This window comes from Jaculus jaculus, chromosome 1 (genome assembly GCF_020740685.1).
Source record: "Jaculus jaculus isolate mJacJac1 chromosome 1, mJacJac1.mat.Y.cur, whole genome shotgun sequence".
Lineage (NCBI taxonomy): Eukaryota > Metazoa > Chordata > Mammalia > Rodentia > Dipodidae > Jaculus > Jaculus jaculus.
The window spans coordinates 332,462,018-332,481,807 of record NC_059102.1 but is presented as its reverse complement, the minus strand read 5'-3'; the positions used below and the strand labels follow the sequence as shown (position 1 = coordinate 332,481,807).

General features: G+C 42.5%; 1 protein-coding gene across 2 annotated transcripts in view; it reads left to right on the top strand.

Moving 5' to 3' along the window:
• The window catches only part of Kcnh1 (potassium voltage-gated channel subfamily H member 1), a 375,946-nt gene that overhangs the window by 54,890 nt on the left and 301,266 nt on the right, over positions 1–19,790 (top strand). The window lies entirely within an intron of this gene.

Here is a 19,790-nt window from a genome sequence, read left to right as displayed (position 1 = left end):
GTACTCTGATGTGTTCAGCCTCTTCAAAACAACCCGCATTTCCTTACTTCTCTGTGGTTGGTTGAATTTAGCCTGTGAGTGGTTACTTCATGTCAAACATGGCATTAGGTCTGGAGAGATGGCTTAGCGGTTAAGCGCTTGCCTGTGAAGCCTAAGGACTTTGGTTTGAGGCTCAATTACCCAGGACCCACGTTAGCCAGATGCACGAGGGGGTGCACGCGTCTGGAGTTCATTTGCAGTGGCTGGAAGCCCCAGTGTGCCCATTCTCATTCTCTCTCTCTGCCTCTTTCTCTTTTTTTTTTTTTTAATTTTTATTAACATTTTCCATGATTATAAAATATATCCCATGGTAATTCCCTCCATCCCCACCCCCACACTTTCCTGTTTGAAATTCCATTCTCCATCATATTACCTCCCCATTACAATCATTGTAATTACATATATACAATATCAACCTATTAAGTATCCTCCTCCCTTCCTTTCTCTACCCTTTATGTCTCCTTTTTACCTTACTGGCCTCTGCTACTAAGTATTTTCATTCTCATGCAGAAGCCCAATCATCTGTACTTAGGATCCACATATGAGAGAGAACATGTGGCACTTGGCTTTCTGGGCCTGGGTTACCTCACTTAGTATAATACTTACCAGGTCCATCAACTTTTCTGCAAATTTTATAACTTCATTTTTCTTTACCGCTGAGTAGAACTCCATTGTATAAATGTGCCACATCTTCATTATCCACTCATCTGTTGAGGGACACCTAGGCTGGTTCCATTTCCCAGCTATTATAAATTGAGCAGCAATAAACATGGTTAAGCACGTACTTCTAAGGAAATGAGATGAGTCCTTTGGATATATGCCTAGGAGTGCTATAGCTGGGTCATATGGTAGATCAATCTTTAGCTGTTTTAGGAACCTCCACACTGTTTTCCACAATGGCTGGACCAGATTGCATTCCCACCAGCAGTGTAGAAGGGTTCCTTTTTTTTCCACATCCCGCCAACATTTATGATCATTTGTTTTCATGATGGTGGCCAATCTGACAGGAGTGAGATGGAATCTCAATGTAGTTTTAATCTGCATTTCCCTGATGGCTAGTGACGTACAACATTTTTTTAGATGCTTATATGCCATTCGTATTTCTTCCTTTGAGAACTCTCTATTTAGCTCCATAGCCCATTTTTTGATTGGCTTGTTTGATTCCTTATTATTTAACTTTTTGAGTTCTTTGTATATCCTAGATATTAATCCTCTATCAGATATATAGCTGGCAAAGATTTTTTCACATTCTGTAGGTTGCCTCTTTGCTTTTTTCACTGTGTCCTTTGCAGTGCAAAATCTTTGTAATTTCATGAGATCCCAGTGATTAATCTGTGGTTTTATTGCCTGAGCAATTGGGGTTGTATTCAGAAAGTCTTTGCCAAGACCAATATGTTGAAGGGTTTCCCCTACTTTTTCCTCTAGCACTTTCAGTTTCAGGTCTGATGTTAAGGTCTTTAATCAATTTGGACTTAATTCTTGTGCATGACGAGAGAGAAGAATCTATTTTCATCTTTCTGCAGATATATATCCAGTTTTCCCAACACCATTTGCTGAAGAGGCCGTCTCTTCTCCAATGAGTATTTTTGGCATTTTTTATCAAATATCAGGTGGCTATAGCTACTTGGGCTTACATCTGGGTCCTCTATTCTGTACCACTGATCTACATGTCTGTTTTTGTGCCAGTACCATGCTGTTTTTGTTACTATGGCTCTGAAGTATAGGTTAAAATCAGGTATGGTGATACCACCAGCCTCATTTTTGTTGCTCAGTATTATTTTAGATATTCGAGGTTTTTTGTGATTCCAAATGAATTTTTGGATTGTTTTTTCTATTTCCATATGTTGAACTATTCCTCAATATGTAGAAAGAATCCTGCTTGGTCAAGGTGGATAATGCTTTTGATGTGTTGTTGAATTTTGTTTGCAAGGATGTTGTTCAGAATCTTTGCATCTAAGTTCATCAGGGATATAGGCCTATAGTTTTCTTTTCTTGTTGTATCTCTGTCTGGTTTTGGCCTTAGGGTGATGCTAGCTTCATAAAAAGAGTTGGGGAGCATTACTTGATTTCTGATTATGTGAAACAGTTTGAGAAAAATTGGTTTAAGTTCTTCAGTGTAGGTTTGATAGAATTTGACTGAAAATCCATCCTGTCCTGGACTTTTCTTTTTGGGGAGGTTTTTGATTACCTTGTTTAGGAGATTAATCTGCTCTGAGTTTAGTTTTGGTAGGTGATATGTGTCTAGGAATTCATCAGTTTCTTCCAGGTTATCCAATTTTGTGGAGGAGAGGTTTTGGAAGTATGTCTGGATGATTCTTCCAATTTCATTGATATCTGTTGTGACCTTTCCCTTTTCATTTCTGATTTTGTTAATTTGAGGCTTCTCTCTCTCTCTCTCTTTTTTTTTTTTACATTTGATAAAATTGGCTAAGGGTTTATCAATCTTGTTTATTTATTCAAAGAGCCAGCTTTTCATTTCATTGATTTTCTTGTTTTCTTAGCTTCCAATTCATTAATTTCTGCTCTGATCTGGATTATTTCTTTCTGTCTGGAGCTCATAGGGTTGTATTCTTCTTGTTTTTCCAATGCCTCTAGGTGTATGGTTAGGTTATTAATTTGGGATCTCTCTGTCTTTGTTTTGAAGGCAATTAACACTGTGAATTTTACCCCTAGGACTGCCTTCATTGTGTCCCATAAGTTTTGATAAGTTGTGTTTTAATTATCATTCAATTCTGGAATTTTACAATTTCTTTTTTTATTTCTTCCATAGCCCATTCATTGTTTAAAACTGTGTTGTTCAGTCTCTAGGAGCTGGTGGAATTCTTGATGATCTTTCCATTGGTGACAGTGGAGTATTAAAGTCTCCAACTATGATGGTGTTGGTGTTTATTTCTTTTTGTTGTCAAGTAGATTTTGTTTTATAAACTGTGATATACCTGTGTTTGGTACATAGACTTATGATTGTGATGGCCTCTTGTTGGATCACTCCCTTGATGAATAAAAAGTGGTCTTCTTTGTCAATTTTGATTACTTTTGGTTTGAAGTCTATTGTATCAGATATTAATATAGCAAAATTTGATATTTTCTCATTTCTATTTGCTTGGAATATCATTTTCCACCCTTTTCCCTGAGGAGGTGTTTGTCTTTAGTAGTGAGGTGGGTTTCTTGAAGACAGCAGATAGAAAGTTCCATATTTATGATCCACCCTATTTACTTGTGTCTCTTGATGTTGATGGGTGAATAAGATTGTTAATCTTTGAGGTTATAATGTGAGGTTCGATTTAATCCCTGCCATGATGGGGTGTTTTATGGCGTTTGGTGCTTTCCTGGGTTTTGTGCTGTTCTGAGCCTGCTCTAGCTTTGGTTATTGTGCTGTTCTTCTCTTTGGCTCTTGGGATTGGTTGATTGACTCTTCTGTGTGGATTATTCCCTGAAGTACTCCTTGTATGTTTGTGATTTATCTATGTCCAAATGTCTTTTATTTAATTTTATTTATTTATTTATTTTGGTTTGCAAGCTAGGGTTTCACTCTAGCTCTAGCTGACCTGGCTCTCAGGCCAAGTGTCTTTTCTTTTTTTTGTGGGGGTAGGGCTTTTCAAGGAAGTGTCTCACTTTAGCCCAGACTGACCTGGGATTCACTCTGTAGTCTCAGGGTGGTCTTGAACTCAAAGTAATCCTTCCACCTCTGCCTCCGCATGCTGGGATTAAAGGTGTGCATCACCATGCCCGGCCCAAGTGTCTTTTTTTTTTTTTTTTTTTTTTGATTTTCGAGGTAGGGTCTCACTCTGGCCCAGGCTGACCTGGAATTAACTATGTAGTCTCAGGGTGGCCTTGAACTCAACTGCGATCCTCCTACCTCTGCCTCCCGAGTGTTGAGATTAAAGGCGTGTGCCACCACGCCCGGCTCCAAGTGTCTTTTTTTTAACTGGCCTTTTATAAAATGTTTGTGTTATGTCCCCTCTCCCATGCCCCCATTCTACTGAGGGTCTTCCTTTGTGGGATTATTGATATTCATTGTGGGCTCCTCTGCCTCCCGAGTGTTGAGATTAAAGGCGTGTGCCACCACACCCGGCTCCAAGTGTCTTTTTTTTAACTGGCCTTTTATAAAATGTTTGTGTTCTTATGTCCCCTCTCCCATGCCCCCATTCTACTGAGGGTCTTCCTTTGTGGGATTATTGATATTCATTGTGGGCTCCTAAAGGCTTCAGTCAGTCTCTGTGACTCAGGCTAATTCCACCCAGCCTGAGGCTCTTAAAGTCTTTCCTCCCCTTCTTCCACAATGTTCCTTGAGCCTTGGTGGCATGTTGGAGATGTGATTTAGTGTTGAGTTCTCTGCAGCCTCTGGGTCTTGGCTTTGATGAGGTTTGAGTGGCCACTGTCTGTCCTCATGTGCCTGGAACTGGTTTTCAGGCTAGCTGGGCGGGTGGTGCTCATGTCATGGCATCCTCCGCAGTGTCTCCTGGGTCCTGGGAGAACCCTGGGGAGATCCAGGATCTATCAGTACAACAAGAAGAGGATCTTCTTTTAATCACAGCTGGGAATTTTTATTTTATTTTTATTTTTTTTAAATTTTTTTGTTTATTTATTTATTTAAGAGCAACAGACAGAGAAAGAGGCAGATAGAGACAGACAGAGAATGGGCGCGCCAGGGCTTCCAGCCTCTGCAAACGAACTCCAGACGCGTGCACCCCCTTGTGCATCTGGCTAACGTGGGACCTGGGGAATCGAGCCTTGAACCAGGGTCCTTAGGCTTCATAGACCAGTGCTTAACCACTAAGCCATCTCTCCAGCCCACAGCTGAGAATTTTTTATACATGTATGTGTGTTTGTATGTGTGGGCATTCGTGCATGTGTATATAGATGTGTGGAGGTCAGAGGTCACATTGGGTGTCTTCCTCAATTACTTTCTGCCTTCTGTTTTGAGGCAGGACCTCTGAACCTAGGCCTCACTAATTTGGCCCATGTAGCTCAGTAGCAAACCTCAGGCACCCTTCTGCTCTCATCACCCCCCACGCAGTGCTGGGCTTACATACACCCAATTATTATGTAGGGTGCTGGGGACCCGGCTCAGGCCCTCTTGCTTGTGTAGGGTGGAGCTATCTCCTCCGTCCCTGCTGCTGGGACTTAAGGCTGTTCAGATATGATTTAGTAGGCAAGGCATATCCTGTACTGCAATTGCTCCATACGTGTCTCTGAAGTGTCTGCATGGATCGCTAAGGCTGAGGGAGGTGCTGAGTGAGAGTGATGCAGGGGAGTACCATGCTTCCCTTCATCCAACCTGCCTCTATCACGCCTTCCACTGCTGGCAAGAACTTTCCTGTACATAGTCATGGTAGTTTGAATGGATGTTCCCCAGTAGATTCAGGAGGTTTTTTTTAAAGCTCTAGATCTCCAGCAGCCTGGCTGGAGGAGGTGGCCCTGGGGTGCATCTGTACAGCCCAAGGAATGCAGAGCGCGTGAGCTTTGCCTGGGGTTCCTGGAGTGCACCTGCTTGTGGCGCTGGTCGTGATTTTTCTCTCTGCGTGGACCTGCGAGAGGGGTCAGCCTCTCCCGCCATGTGGAACTGCCCCTGGATTTGTAAGCTTCAAATAAATCCTGTGCCTTCCATAAACCGTGCCTGGTCTGGAGGTTCATCCCAGCAATGTGAAGCTGACTGTGACAGTAGTCAGGCCTGCACACAGTTGCACACATGCTCCCACTTATCCCATTCGTTATTTGGCCAGATGCCTTCTTTCCACTCTTTCTGTCAATGAAATCACATGAGTACAATCTGGCTCACTTGTAAAAGATTTATAGCACACATTTGTCATATACACACTCTTACACACACACATTAGCCCTCAATATGAGAATCTTGATGGTGGCTTAAGATCACGTCAAACCAAAGACACAGCTTGATAAGCCTGTCCATGTCAGATGCCGTGGGGACACATTCAGAGCCTTCCAGTTGCCATGTTCCAGAGACCTTGGTCCACTGTGGTTTGGTGGTTTGCTCGAGGCTAAGTTGGATTTTATATTAGCCTACTAATGATGGAGATGCTCAATAATTCCCCAGGCCTTGTTAGTTGTAAGTCTACAAACTTCTGGCTGCAAGGATCGAACCCAGAAGGGAAAGTGCTGCCATATGTCTAAGAATTCTGGTTTGACATTGCCCATGGACATGGTTCATTTCTAGCCAGCACAGCTGGGTTTGCAGTTTAGCACCTCCGTCAGCAGTCTTCAGTCTAGCTGACCCAGGCATGTTTAGAATTCACTTTGGAGCTGGATGAAAGGGTGGACAGTCTAAAGCCCTAGAAAACTCAGGTAGCCTCGTGGAATGCTTTCCCAACACTCTGTTATTCTTTTAAGTGAGTTATGTTTAAATCATGTTTAAGTTATTTTGGACGCTCTGGTCATGTGGTTAGTTTTGGGTGTTGGGGGTGCACATCCTTATGGGGACTCAAGAAGCCAGTCTGTTAAAACTGTTTAACATTTTCCCACAAACAACCCAAAAGGGGTAGGTGCACAGGATAACCGAGGGCTGACTGTTGTAGCATGTGACGGGGAGTCACTCCTCTTTCTGCTGGAGTCTCAGGAGCTGGCCCTGGGATGCTTCCTGGGCTCCTCTTTATTTACAGCTCTGTCAGTTCTCGCCATCCTTTCCTGAGCTGCTAAGTACCTGACTTCCTCACTGTCAGTCCGTTTTCCCCTTCTGACTGATCCCCGTGACGAATAGTGCTCCCCCATGTCATGGCTCTGGGACTGAAGGACAAGTGGGGTTGTTTGCTAACAGGTGGGGATTCTGGGCTATCCTTTAGAGCTTTCCCTGGACCCTTATCTATGGTGTCTGTTTATCAGGAGCAGGTGGTAATAGGGGCGCCTCTGTCTCCTCTCTTCTGAGTCCAGATGCTGGGACAGGGCACAGAGAAGTAGCGTGTGGGCTCCTCTGCATTGCTCACTAAAGGATGAGGCATGGCCTTGTTTGCTCTTCTACTCTACCAAGGACTCTGTTGGTAAAGGAGCAAATTTATTATTGTGCTTAAATCTACATTTAGAGTTAAATCTGAGCCCAGTGTGGATAACAAAAGGAATGCAAAAAATGGAGAATGCTTTTAAGATCTAAACGTTTCGATGATTTGAGGATGTCATGAACATGAGCCTCTCCTTGGAAAGACGGAGTAATAGACATAAGTCACAGCCTCTCCCCTACAATGCTGTCACCTTTCACCGCTCTGCTCAGGGGATGATGGAGAAGTGATGCGTTAGCGGAGGCCACTTAGAGCAGCCATGGTAGATTTTTGCAAGTTTAAGCAGTGACAGGGAAAAGGCTGGCAGGGAGAGGAGGACCGCGCTGTAACCCATGGGTGCCTGCTGCTACTCTGGGCCTGGGTGAGGAAGCAGAAAGAGAGAGTGGTGTCGGTCTCCCCCTGCCGTCCCTAGACCTCTCAGAGTAGCTGTGGTTCTAGCTCACCTCTAATTTAGGAATTTAGGGGTATTGTGCCCAGTGGCTGGTTCCTCTAGGCTAAAACCCAGCAGCCACTGTGGAGCCAGCCGGGGACAACAGCCTTGCTTCCAGAAGGGGAAAGGCCGGCCTTGGAAACCCCGCGGGATCACCAGCGCTCGGTGTGCTCTGGGCTGCGCTGCCCCCTCCCTCCTCCTCCTCCCTTCCTGCCTGCTCTCCTTCTCTGGACACGTGATGCTTCAGTGCTGTCCCCTGCACCGTCCCGCAGCCCCGTGCCTCGCCTGCTGATGGCTTTTTAAAAAATATTTTTTATTGACAACTTCCATAATTGTAAACAATATCCCATGGTAATTTGCTCCCTCCCCCGACTTTCCCCTTTGAAACTCCACTATCCATCATATCCTCTTCCCTTTCAATCAGTCTCCTTTTTATTTTGATGTCAGGATCTTTTTCCTCCTTTTATTATGGTCTTGTGTAGGTAGTGTCAGGCACTGTGAGGTCATGGATATCCAGTCCATTTTATGTCTGGAGGAGCACGTTGTAAGGAGTCCTACCCTTTCTTTGACTCTTACATTTTTTCTGCCACCTCTTCTGCAATGGACCCTGAGCCTTGGAAGGTGTAATAGAGATATTCCAGTGCTGAGCACTCCTGTCACTTCTTTCCAGCACCATGATGCCTTCTGAGTCATCCCAAGATCACTGCCATCTGAAAAGAGAAGATTCTCCACCAAAAGTGAGAATAGGGGCTGGAGAGATGGCTTAGCGGTTAAGCACTTGCCTGTGAAGCCTAAGGACTGTGGTTCGAGGCTCGGTTCTCCAGGACCCACGTTAGCCAGAGGCACAAGGGGGCGCATGCATCTGGAGTTCCTTTGCAGTGGCTGGAGGCCCTGGCGCGCCCATTCTCTCTCTGTCTCTCTATCTGCCTCTTCCTCTCTCTGTCTGTCACTGTCAAATAAATAAAAATAAACAAAAAAATTTAAAAAGTGGGCTGGAAAGATGGCTTAGCAGTTAAGTGCTTGCCTGTGAAGCCTAAGGACCCCGGTTCGAGGCTTGGTTCCCCAGGTCCCACGTTAGCCAGATGCACAAGGGGGCGCACGCACCTGGAGTTCGTTTGCAGAGGCTGGAAGCCCTGGCGTGCCCATTCTCTCTCCCTCTCCCTCCATCTGTCTTTCTCTCTGTGTCTGTTGCTCTCAAATAAATAAATAAAAATTTTAAAAAAAATTTAAAAAGTGAGAATAACATTAATATATGGGTATGAACATTAAGAGAAGTGCTTACTGGGAAGTTTGGGGAGCATAATATACACATTTAGCCAGACAGCAGCAGACATTAAACCCCTAGGGCTCATGACTACCCTTGTTGTAGATTTTCAGTATCAGAGATATATTCCCTCCCATGGAGCAGGTCTGTGGTCAAATTAGAGGGTGGTTGGTTTCCTACATAACAGATGTGCCACTATTTCACCCATTGGTTCATTTGGCTTGGCTGGCCAAATATAAAATTTGCAGTGTCCACTGTTGGGTATCTTCACTGGTGATTTCTCTCTCTCCCATTGAATTGCATATAGCATGGCTTTTTCCAGCTTTCTGTCAGTTGGTCTACATAGAGAAAGTTTTCAGCTCAATTCCAGCAGGATTTCTCAGTGATCTTGCAGCCCAAGTATGTGGAGTCTTCAGCAATAGGGTCTTACCATCTATTCCTGGTGGGAAACCAAGGACCTTGATAATGGCCTGTAATGTTTGGAGAGCATCAGGGACCTCCCTGGCCAAAAACTCACTGGAAAATATCTCATCCCTGGCACTGAAAATTTTCTAGTAATAATCTATGGCTCCTGGGTGTTCCATTGTCCAAAAAAGTAGGTTTCCATATGGTTTATTTATATAATCTTAGATTTTGATTAGCCCTCCTGCCCCCTTTCCTTATTTTATCTTTTTCCCTGAACTCACTTAGGCCTTCTCACCCCCCCCATTAATCTATTCTTCTACTTACATATATACAATAACGTCCTATTAAGTACCCCCCCCTCCCTTTCTATTTCCTTTATATCTCTTTTCTATCTTACTGGCCTATGCTACTGAGTTTTATTCCTACTCACACAGAAGTCCAGTTATTTGTAGCTAGGATCCACATGCAAGAGAGAACATGTGATGTTTGGTTTTCTGGGCCTGGGTTACCTCACTTAGTATAATCCTTTCCAGATCTATCCATTTTTCTGTAAATTTCATAACTTCATTTTTCTTTACTGCTGAGTAGAAGTCCATTGTATAAATGTACCACATCTTCATTTCCACTCAACAGTTGAGGGACATCTAGGCTGCTTCCATTGCCTAGATATTGTGAATTGAATGGCAATAGACATGGTTGAGCAAGTATCTCTAAGGTAATGAGATGAGTCCTTAGGATATATGCCTAGGAGTGCTATAGTTGGGTCATATGGTAGATCTATTTTCAGCTGTCTCAGGAATGTCTATACTGATTTCCACAATGGCTGGACCAGATTGCATTCCCACCAACAGTGTAGAAAGGTTCATCTTTTTCTGCATTCTCGCCAGCAGTTATGATCATTTATTTTCATGATGGTAGCCAATCTGACAGGAGTGAGGTGGAATCTTACCATAGTTTTAATCTACATTTCTCTGATGACTAGGGATGTCAAACATGTTTTTAGATGTTTATATGCCACCTGTATTTCTTCTTTTGAGAACTCTCTCTGTAGTTCCATAGCACCCCTCCTTTTTTTTTTTTTTTTGGTTTTTCAAGGTAGGGTCTCACTGTAGCCCAGGCTGACCTGGAATTCTCTGTATTCTCAGGGTGGCCTCTAACTCATGGCAATCCTCCTACCTCTGCTTCCCGAGTGCTGGGATTAAAGGCATGTACCACCACGCCCAACCATAGCCCATTTTTTAATTGGGTTGTTTGATTTCTTATTATTTAATTTTTTGAGTTCTTTGTATATCCTATATATTAATCCTCTATCAGATGTATAGCTGGCAAAGATTTTTTCCTGTTCTGAAGGTTGCCTCTTTGCTCTATTCACAGTGTGTTTTGTCATACAAAAGGCATGCAATTTCATGAGGTCCCAGAAATTAACCTGTGGTTTTATTGCCTGAGCAATTGGGGTTATATTCAGAAAGTCCTTGCCAAGGCCAATATGTTGAAGGGTTTCCCCCATTTTTTCCTTTAAGCAGTTTCAGGGTTTCAGGTCTAATGTCAAAGTCTTTGTTCCATTTGGACTTAATTCTTGTGCATGGAGAGATAAAGATCTATTTTCATCCTTTTACAGATACATTTCTAATTTTGCCAGCACCATTTGCTGAGGAGGCTGTCTTTTATTCAATGAATATTTTTGGCATTTTTGTCAAAGATCAGGTGGCTATAGATACCCGGACTTACTTCTTTGTCCTCTATTCTGTTCCATTGATCTACATATCTGTTTTTGTGCCAGTACTATGCTGTTTTTGGTCTATGGCTCTGTAATATAGGTTATAATCAGGTATGATGATACTGCAGCCTTATTTTTGTTGCTCAAAATTGTTTTAACTATTCTGGGTTTTTTTTTTTTTTTTGTGTGTGTGTGTGTGTGTGCTTCCAAATGTATTTTTGGATTGTTTTTTCTATTTCTGTGAAGGATGCCATTGGAATTTTGGTGGGGATGCATTAAATGTGCAGATTGCTTTTAGTAAGTTTGCCATTTTCACAATATTGATTCTTCAGATCTAAGAACAAGGGATGTTTTTCCATTTCCTAATATCTTCTGGAATTTTGTGCTTGAGTGTTTTAAACTTTTGATTGTAGAGATCCTTCACTTCCTTGGTTAGGTTTATTCCAAGGTGCTTCATTTATTTTAATTTTAATTTTAGTTTTAATTTTTATTTTTTTTTGAGGTGGGGCCTCGCTCTAGCCCAGGCTGACCTGGGATTCACTCTATAGCCTCAGGGTGGCCTGAAACTCACCATGATTCTCTTACCTCTGCTTCCAAAGTGCTGAGATTAAAGGTGTGTGCCACCGTGCCTGGCTACTTTATATTTTTTTGATGCAATTGTGAATGGGAGTGATTCTCTGATTTCATCCTCTTTGTGTTTGTTGTTGGCATATAGGAAGGCTACTGATTTCTGTGTGTTTATTTTGTATCCTGTTACATGGCTATAGGTGTTTATCAGCTCTAACAGTTTGCTGGTAGAGTCTTTAGGGTCCTTTATGTATAGAATCATCTCATCTGCAAATAATGATAACTTCATCTTTTCCTTTCCAATTTGTATCCCTTTTATGTGTGTCTCTTCTCTTGTTGCTATGTCTAGGACTTCCAGTACTATCTTAAATAAAAGTGGGGACAGTGGACATCCTTGTCTTGTTCCTTATTTTAGTGAAAAAGCTTCAAGTTTTTCTCCATTTAGTGTTATGTTGGCTGTAGGCTTGTCATAAAAAGCCTTTATTATGTTGAGATATGTTCCTTTGTGAGACCAAACATAACCATTTAAAAAAAAAAGGCCCAGGCCTGACTTAGATAGAGAATTAGCTGGCCAATGTGCTGACCTTTTTTCTTCTGTAAACTTTGCTTGCTTAATTGCTGCCTTTCCCCCTAAAGTTTCTGAGGAATCTCCACTTCAAGGACATTGCAGAAACACTCCACTGTGGGGGGCCCTCCGACAACCTGGTTAGATAAGAATCTGAGGAATCTCCACTTCAAAGACAATGGAGATGACTTCATTTGCCTAGAGTACCCCTACCTCCTGCGCCCAACTTTGCCCACTGAAATCCCAAGCCCATCAGAACTGTTTAAATCAACCAATCATGTATCTATCCCCTACTTCTTTGTTCGAATTCCTATATGAACCCCTTCCCCCAAAAGAAAGGGGCTCTCTCCCTCACTACCGCTGTGCCAGACTGTGGGGACGGAGCCCAGGCTAGGATTGCAATAAAGAAACCTGTTGCTTTGCATTTGAGTGTCTCAGCTTCTGTGGTGGTTCTCTGGGTGACTCCTGGGTGACTGAGGGACTTGGCACCTGGTCAGGGGTCTTGGCACAACACCTTCTATCCTCAGTCTCTGTAGGACTTTTATCATGAAGGGATGTTGGATTTTGTTGGATGCTTTTTCTGCACCTAATGAGATGATCATGTGATTTTTGTCCTTCAGTCCCTTTATTTATCAATTTGCATATGTCGAACCATCCCTGCATCTCTGGGATAAAGCCTGCTTGTTGGAATGAATGATTTTTCGGATATATTCTTGTATTCTGTTTGCTAATATTTGGTTGAGAATTTTTGCATCTATGTTCATGAGGGAGATTGGTCTGTAATTTTCTCTTTTTGTTCTATCTTTGCCTGGTTTTGGTATCAGAATGATGCTGGCTTCATAGAAGAAGTTTGGTAGGACTCCTTCTTTTTTCTAATTTATGAAAAGTTTAAGAAGCATTGGTGTTAGTTCTTCCACAAAAGTCTGGTATAATTCATTGGTGAATCTATCTTGGACTGGACTTATTTCAGTTGGGAGATTTTTGATAACTATTTGGATCTCTATACTTGTTATAGGTCTATTTAAGTGGTTAATCTCTTCTTGATTTACTTTAGGTAGGTTATATAAATCAAGGAAATCATCCATTTCTTTCAGATTTTCAAACTTAGTGGAGTATATGTTATTATTGTAAGTCCCTGTGACTTTTTGAATTTCCCTGGTATCTGTTGTGATAGTGTCTTTTTCATCTCAAATTTTATTAATTTGTGTCTCTTCTCTCTTTTAGTCAGATTTGCTGAAGGTTTATCAATCTTTTTTATCATTTAAAAGAACCAACTTTTTGTTTCACTGATTATTTGGATCATTTTTCTTTTATTTTTGTTTCTATTTCATTAATTTCTGCCCTTTATTGTTTCTTCCCATGTACTAATTTTCAATTTGTCTTGTTCTTCTTTTTCCAAGGCTTTAAGTGAAGTGTTAAGTTGTTTACTTGTGACCTTTCTAATTACTTAATATAGGCACTTAAAGCTATAAATTTCCATCTTAGGACTGCCTTCATTCTGTCCCAAAGGTTTTGGTGTGTTGTGTTCTCATTATCATTTGACTCTATGAATTTTTTGATTTCTTTTTTTTTTTTTTTTTTTGGTTTTTTGAGGTAGGAACTCACTCTGGTCCAGGCTGACCTGGAATTAACTCTGTCATCTCAGGGTGGCCTTGAACTCATGGCAATCCTCCTACCTCTGCCTCCAGAGTGCTGGGATTAAAGGCGTGCACCACCATGCCCGGCTCTTTCTTGATTTCTTCATTGACCCATTCATCATTTAGTAGTGTATTGTTTAGTTTTCATGATTTTGTGTATGCTCTATACCTTTTCTTGTTATTGATTTGTAGTTTGATCCCATTGCAATCAGATAGAGTGCAGAGAATTGTGTCAATTTTCCTGTATTTGTTAAGATTTGTTTTGTGTCCTAATACATGGTCTACTTTAGAGAATGTTCCATGTGCTGCTGAAAAGAATGTGTCTTCTGAAACATTTAGATGAAATGTCCTGTAGATATCTGTTAGGTCCATTTGTTCTATAATCTCATTTAATCCACATGCATTTCTGTTTATTTTTTGCTGGGATGACATGTCAATTAATGAGAGTGGAGGGTTGAAGTCACCCACTACAAGTGTGTTTGGTTTTATCTGTGACCTTAGTTCTAATAGCATTTGTTTGATGAAGTTGGGAGCCCCTGTGTTCATTGAATGTATGTTTAGGATCGTAATGTCCCTCTGTTATCTTTCCTAACTAATGTTGGACTGAAGTCACCCTGTCAGATATTAGGACAGCAATCCCTGCTTGTTTTCTAGGCCCATTTGCTTGAAACACTGTTTTCCAACCTTTCATCCTTAGATAGTGTCCATCCTTTGTAGAAAGGTGAGTTTATTGGAGGCAACAAATTGAAAGATCCTGCTGTTTAACCCAATCTGCAAACCTATGTCTTGGTTGGGGTACTGAGGCCATTGATATTAAGAGATATTATTGAAAGGTATCTATTTAGTTTAGCCATTTTTCTTGTTTTGTAGTTCTTCCTGTTTTACCTTTGCTTTCTTGTATTAACTAGTATTTGAGTTTTTTTTTTTTTCCAGGTTCCTTATATGTATGTTTTTCTTTCTCTTCAGTATGGAGGATCCTTTCAAGTATTTTCTATCGAGCTGGTTGTGCCTTCAAATATTCCTTTAGCCTGTTTTGTTGTGGAATGTCCTTATTTCTCCATCTATCTGAATAGATAGCTTTACAGAAGAAAGTAACCTTGGTTGACAGTAATCTTTCAGAACTTGGAATACATCTTTCCAAGCCCTTCTGGTTTTGAAATTTTGTGTTGAGTAATCTGTTGTGATCCTGATGGGCTTGCCTTTGTATGTGACTTGATTTTTCTGTCTAACTGCTTTCAACATATATATATATATATATATATATATATATATATATATATATATATATTGGTTTGTATGTTTGGTAGTTTAATTATAATATGTTGAGAAGAGTTTCTTTCCAGGTTTTGTCTGTTTGGTGTCTTAAATGCTTCTTGTATCTGCATTGGCATCTCTTACCCAATTTGGGGGAAGTTTTCTTCTACAATTTTGTTGAAAACGCCTGCTATGCCTTTGGAGTGAAATTCTCCTTCTACTATACCCTGAATTCTTATGTTTGATCTTTTCATAGTATCCCAAATATCTTAATTCCCATTCATACTTTCCTATTAGTTTGTCTTTCTCTTTGTTGGACTGTGTTAGATCTGCTACCTGGTCTTCTAGTTTAGATGTTCTGTCCTCTCCTTCATTCATCCTACTGGTGAGATTTTCTACAGAGTTTTTTTTTTTTTTTTTTAATTTCATTAACTGATCTTCACTGCTAGTAATTCTGACTGGTTTTCCTTATTATTTCCATTTCCTTATTTATGTCTTGTATTGACTTCCTCATTTCATTAAATTGGTGTTCTGTGTCTTCTTTCATTCCGTTGAATTCCTCCCTGATTTCCTTGAACATATTTATAATCATTCTTTTGAAATCTTTCTCAGGTATTTCCTCTAAATCATTCTCATTGGAGGTCATTTCTGATGCATTAATACTTTTCAGTGGATTTATGTTGTCTTGATTTTTTTGTGTATATTGCGTTATAATATACATATTTTTGCATCTTGGATTAATTTAATGATTGGATTTTCTAATTAGCTGCAGTATTATTAGCTGTATCAATCAATCTGATGTTATATATATTCAGGGTAGGAGCTTAGGATGCTAGGCGTGGCTTTCAATACTCTCAGAGTAACTATAAACGTGACTCTGGATGTTGGGTTTGCCTGCTGTGAGTGTATTTAAGTAGGCTGAGGGGAACAAAATACAGGCAGATTCTAAAATTTAAATAAACAATGTACACATTCAATGAAAAACAGCACAGCATATTTATGCAAAAGAAGGTATTCTGACTACCAGATCCTCAAAGAAAGTCACTGTCCCTTAGGGTGTGTGTTGCCCCACACCCTTAATCCTGTCAACTAGGAGGCTAAGATTTCTGGTCTGTTGAGGGTTCTAAGTCGGCTTTTGACCATGTGAAACCCTTCCCTAGTGTAAAACCAGTTACCTTTTGGGATGATTTTAGTCTCAATTATGCTGAGATCCTGCTTGGTTCCCTCTTCGGTGTGCTGTGGGTTCAGGTAGCTTGGCTGGGTTCCTGAATCACTACTCTGCTCTCCTGTTCAGTGCTCCCTTCCCCAGGTCTCTGGTGCTTGCTGGCTCTTATGCTGGCAGTGGGGGACGGGAGGCTGTGAATGGTGGCTGATGTTTGCCAGCTGGTCATTGCAATTGTCTTCCTCATGAGCTGCTCCTCTGTTCTTCCCTGCCATCTTCCCTTCACGTCTCTTGAGTTTGATTCTTGAGGGGCTCTGGTGTGAGTGGAGAGTCTCCTCACCTGGGTTTTCCTGTGGCTCAAGAGGAAGCTAATGGCTGGAGGCAAACAGACCTGGTGCCACAGCTGTTGGAGCTGCTTCTGCGTGCCTGTGTGGGCTCTGGATGCTCTGGATCTCTCCTACTTCTCTGTTGCAGTTTCTTTTTTCTTTCTTTTTTTTTTTTTTTCAAGGTAGGGTCTCACTCTAGCTCAGGAATTCACTATGGAGTCTCAGGGTAGCCTCAAACTCACAGCCATCCTCCTACCTCTGCCTCCGAGTGCTGGGATTAAAGGCATGTACCACCACGCCCGGCTGCTGCATTTTCTTATACACCTCACTTTTTAGTAGAAAACTATATTTTGCCGGGGTTTTTAATATTTTTTGGCTTTTTCTCCCCTAGGCTGCTTTGACATGGTCCCTATGCTGCCATCTTAACTGGAAGCCCTGATGGCATTTTATGAAGACCTAGAGGAACCCTAGCTGGGAGTTCTTAATTGGAGAACAGTTCAGTGTTACATTTCCAGGGCACAAATTTTTGAGTTGTAGATGCAGATACCCCTGAAATGGAAGGAGGGAGGCTCAGAGGCACCTCCCAGGGCTTCACAGAGGCTGCTTGTGCTCAGGACGTCTGTCTGTTGGAAGTCTGGGCACAAGGAGGACAACACAGGGAAAGAAGTGTTCGTTTTTCACCTATGTTTATTCAGTTTCTGAGTCTGGCCTGAGGCTAGGTTGTGAGGAAATGTTAGGGAGAGGACTTCTCATTATCCGAGATTGTTCACAGGGTGGACAGACACTATCCAGCAGATCACGGATGTCTACAGCACGTGGGGGTCGGTGGAGGGAGGGACTAAGCCTGCTGGGGCAGGGTGGGGTGTGGAGAGGGGGTGTCAGAGACTGTCTGAGCTACGGCCTTGTTGAGCTCTCACTTCCAAGTTGACCCCTTGGCCAGTATAGGAAATACGCATTCTCCAGGGGCGATGCCCGATGGCTGCACCGTGCAAGCCATCTTCCACTTGCGCCGCTTCTCATCTCTGCCTACCACCGAATGGCTGTCACCCTATCACCCAGCCCAGAAATTCCAAGATTGTCTTGATTCTGCCATTGTTCTCAAGTCTCCTTTCTCTCCTTGCCACCTGGCCAAGGACACAGGATGCATGACCTTTGCCTGGATCCTGATGTTTGTCAACCTTTTTTTTCAAGTCAGGATCTCACTCTAGCCCAGGATGACCTGGAATTCACTCTGTAATCTCAGAGTGGCCTTGAACTCCTACCTCTGCCTCTCTAGTGCTGGAATTAAAGGTGTGCGCCACCAGGCCTGGCTCAACCATTATTTTAAATTGTTGTTGTTCTTCACTATTCACATTCAGTATATTCTTTTTTTAAAATTTTTTTTATTTTTCAAGGTAGGGTCTCACCCTAGCCCAGACTGATCTGGAATTCACTATGTAGTCTCAGGGTGGCCTTGAATTTATGGTGATCCTCCTATGTCTGCTTTCCAACTGCTGGGATTAAAAGCATGTACCACCATGCCCAGCTCTGTTCTTCTTTTAAAATGAAACCCAGGCAGTGTATCACCTTCTGCTCACACAACATTACATCATCACCATTAATTTTTTTATGGATTTCAGGATGATGCTCAAACCTTTCGCTTCACGTGTAGATTCTGTCTGTGTTCTTCCTTGCCTGGACCCTGACAACCTCTCCGCATCCGTCTCTTCTGAACATGCCTGTAGCCCCTCTCCTACCAACTTCCTCCCACCCAGCCACTTAGTGTCTTGCTCTTCCCTGGCATGCCTCCCTGTGATGATTTTCTGCCTTTTAGGTTCTGTTCCTTCTGGAGTCCACTCAGCTCCTGCTCTCCCTTCAGTTGCCACATTTCCCCAGAGCTTTCCTCTACTCCTGCCAGGGTTGGATGGGCGGCCACATCCTGCACTTGTCCCTTTCACTGAACTTTACTCATTTGCTAGATTATTCCCTAGCACGTATGCTGTCTGGTTACAGAGCCTGTGTCTGGTTTATTTCAGTGTCTCCAGGTACCTAGAACTGAGCTTGGTACATAGCAGTTGGGCTTACAGAGTTGACATTGATTGCTAAATGGCTTTAGCCTTTCATGTGGTCAGCGTGGGCTGGGATTTGGGAGAGGACTGCCTTCCTTCCTTTGAAACAGGCAGAGCCCACTTGTCTGGAGTAGAAGCACTGCACAGAGTTTCTGCCTGTTCATCTCCTAACCTGCCCATGCTCAACTTTCCACACTACCTGTTCAGCCAGAAGACAACCAGCTCCTTACGAGCCATGTTCTTGAAAGGACAGCCAGGGTTAGTCTAGGGAGTAGGGGCTAGGCTTGAGCTCAGGGAGACACTCAGAGATACAGAGATCTTTCTTTCTTTCTCTTTTTCCTTTTTCTTTCTTTTTTTGGTACCTCAACTGATAGACCAAGGTCCTGAGCTCCCATTGGAGCAGCAGTGGTCATGGGGTCATGGTGGTGGTGCCAGCTTGGAGGTAGAGCCCTTCTTGGTCCCTCCCTCTCTCTCTCATAAAAAATTGCAAAAGAGTAAATAAAAGGGGCTGGAGAGATGGCTTAGTGGTTAAAGGCGCTTGCCTGCAAAGCCTAAGGAGTCATGTTTGACTCTCTAGGTCCCATGTCAGCCAGACACACAAGGTGACGCAAATGCACAAGGTCACACATGTGCACACGATGGTGCACGCATCCTGGAGTTCATTGCAGTGGCTGGAGGCCCTGGCATGCTAATTCTCTCTCTCATAAAAAATTTGCAAAAAATATACTTCTTGGGCTGGAGTGATTGCTCAATGGTCAAAGATGCTTGTTTGCAAGCCAGATGGCCTGGGTTCAATTTCCCAGTACCCCTGTAAAGCCAGATTCACTAAGTGACACATGTGTCTGGAGTTCGTTTGCAGTAAGAAGAGGCCCTGGTCCAGCCATTCTCTCTCCCTCTCCACCTCTCTCTCTTACTCTTAAAAATATAAACATTACAGGGTTGGAGAGATAGCTTAGCATTTGCCTGCAAAGCCAAAGGATCCCATTCGATTCTCCAAGAGCCACGTAAGCCAGATGCACAAGGGGCGCATATATATGCAGTTCATTTGCAGTGGCTGGAGGCCCTGGTGCACTCATTGTCTGTCTCTCTGCCTCTTTCTCTCTCTCTTAAATAAATAAATAAAAAATATATTTAAAATGTAAACATTAAAAAATACATGCGTCCTTCTCTCTTGAAGTTCTGTGCAGAATTCAGTTCTGGCTTTGGAGCTAAAGGAGAGTCTAGCTCCGGGAGATGCTGGGCAATCATAGTCCCCAGCTCCCTACACACACCATGGGCACGTCTGTGGGTGGTGCCCCTGGACAGGCCCCCGGAGTTGGGCTGTCCCCTCCTGCACACATGCCTGAGACACCCACAGCCAACCACTGTC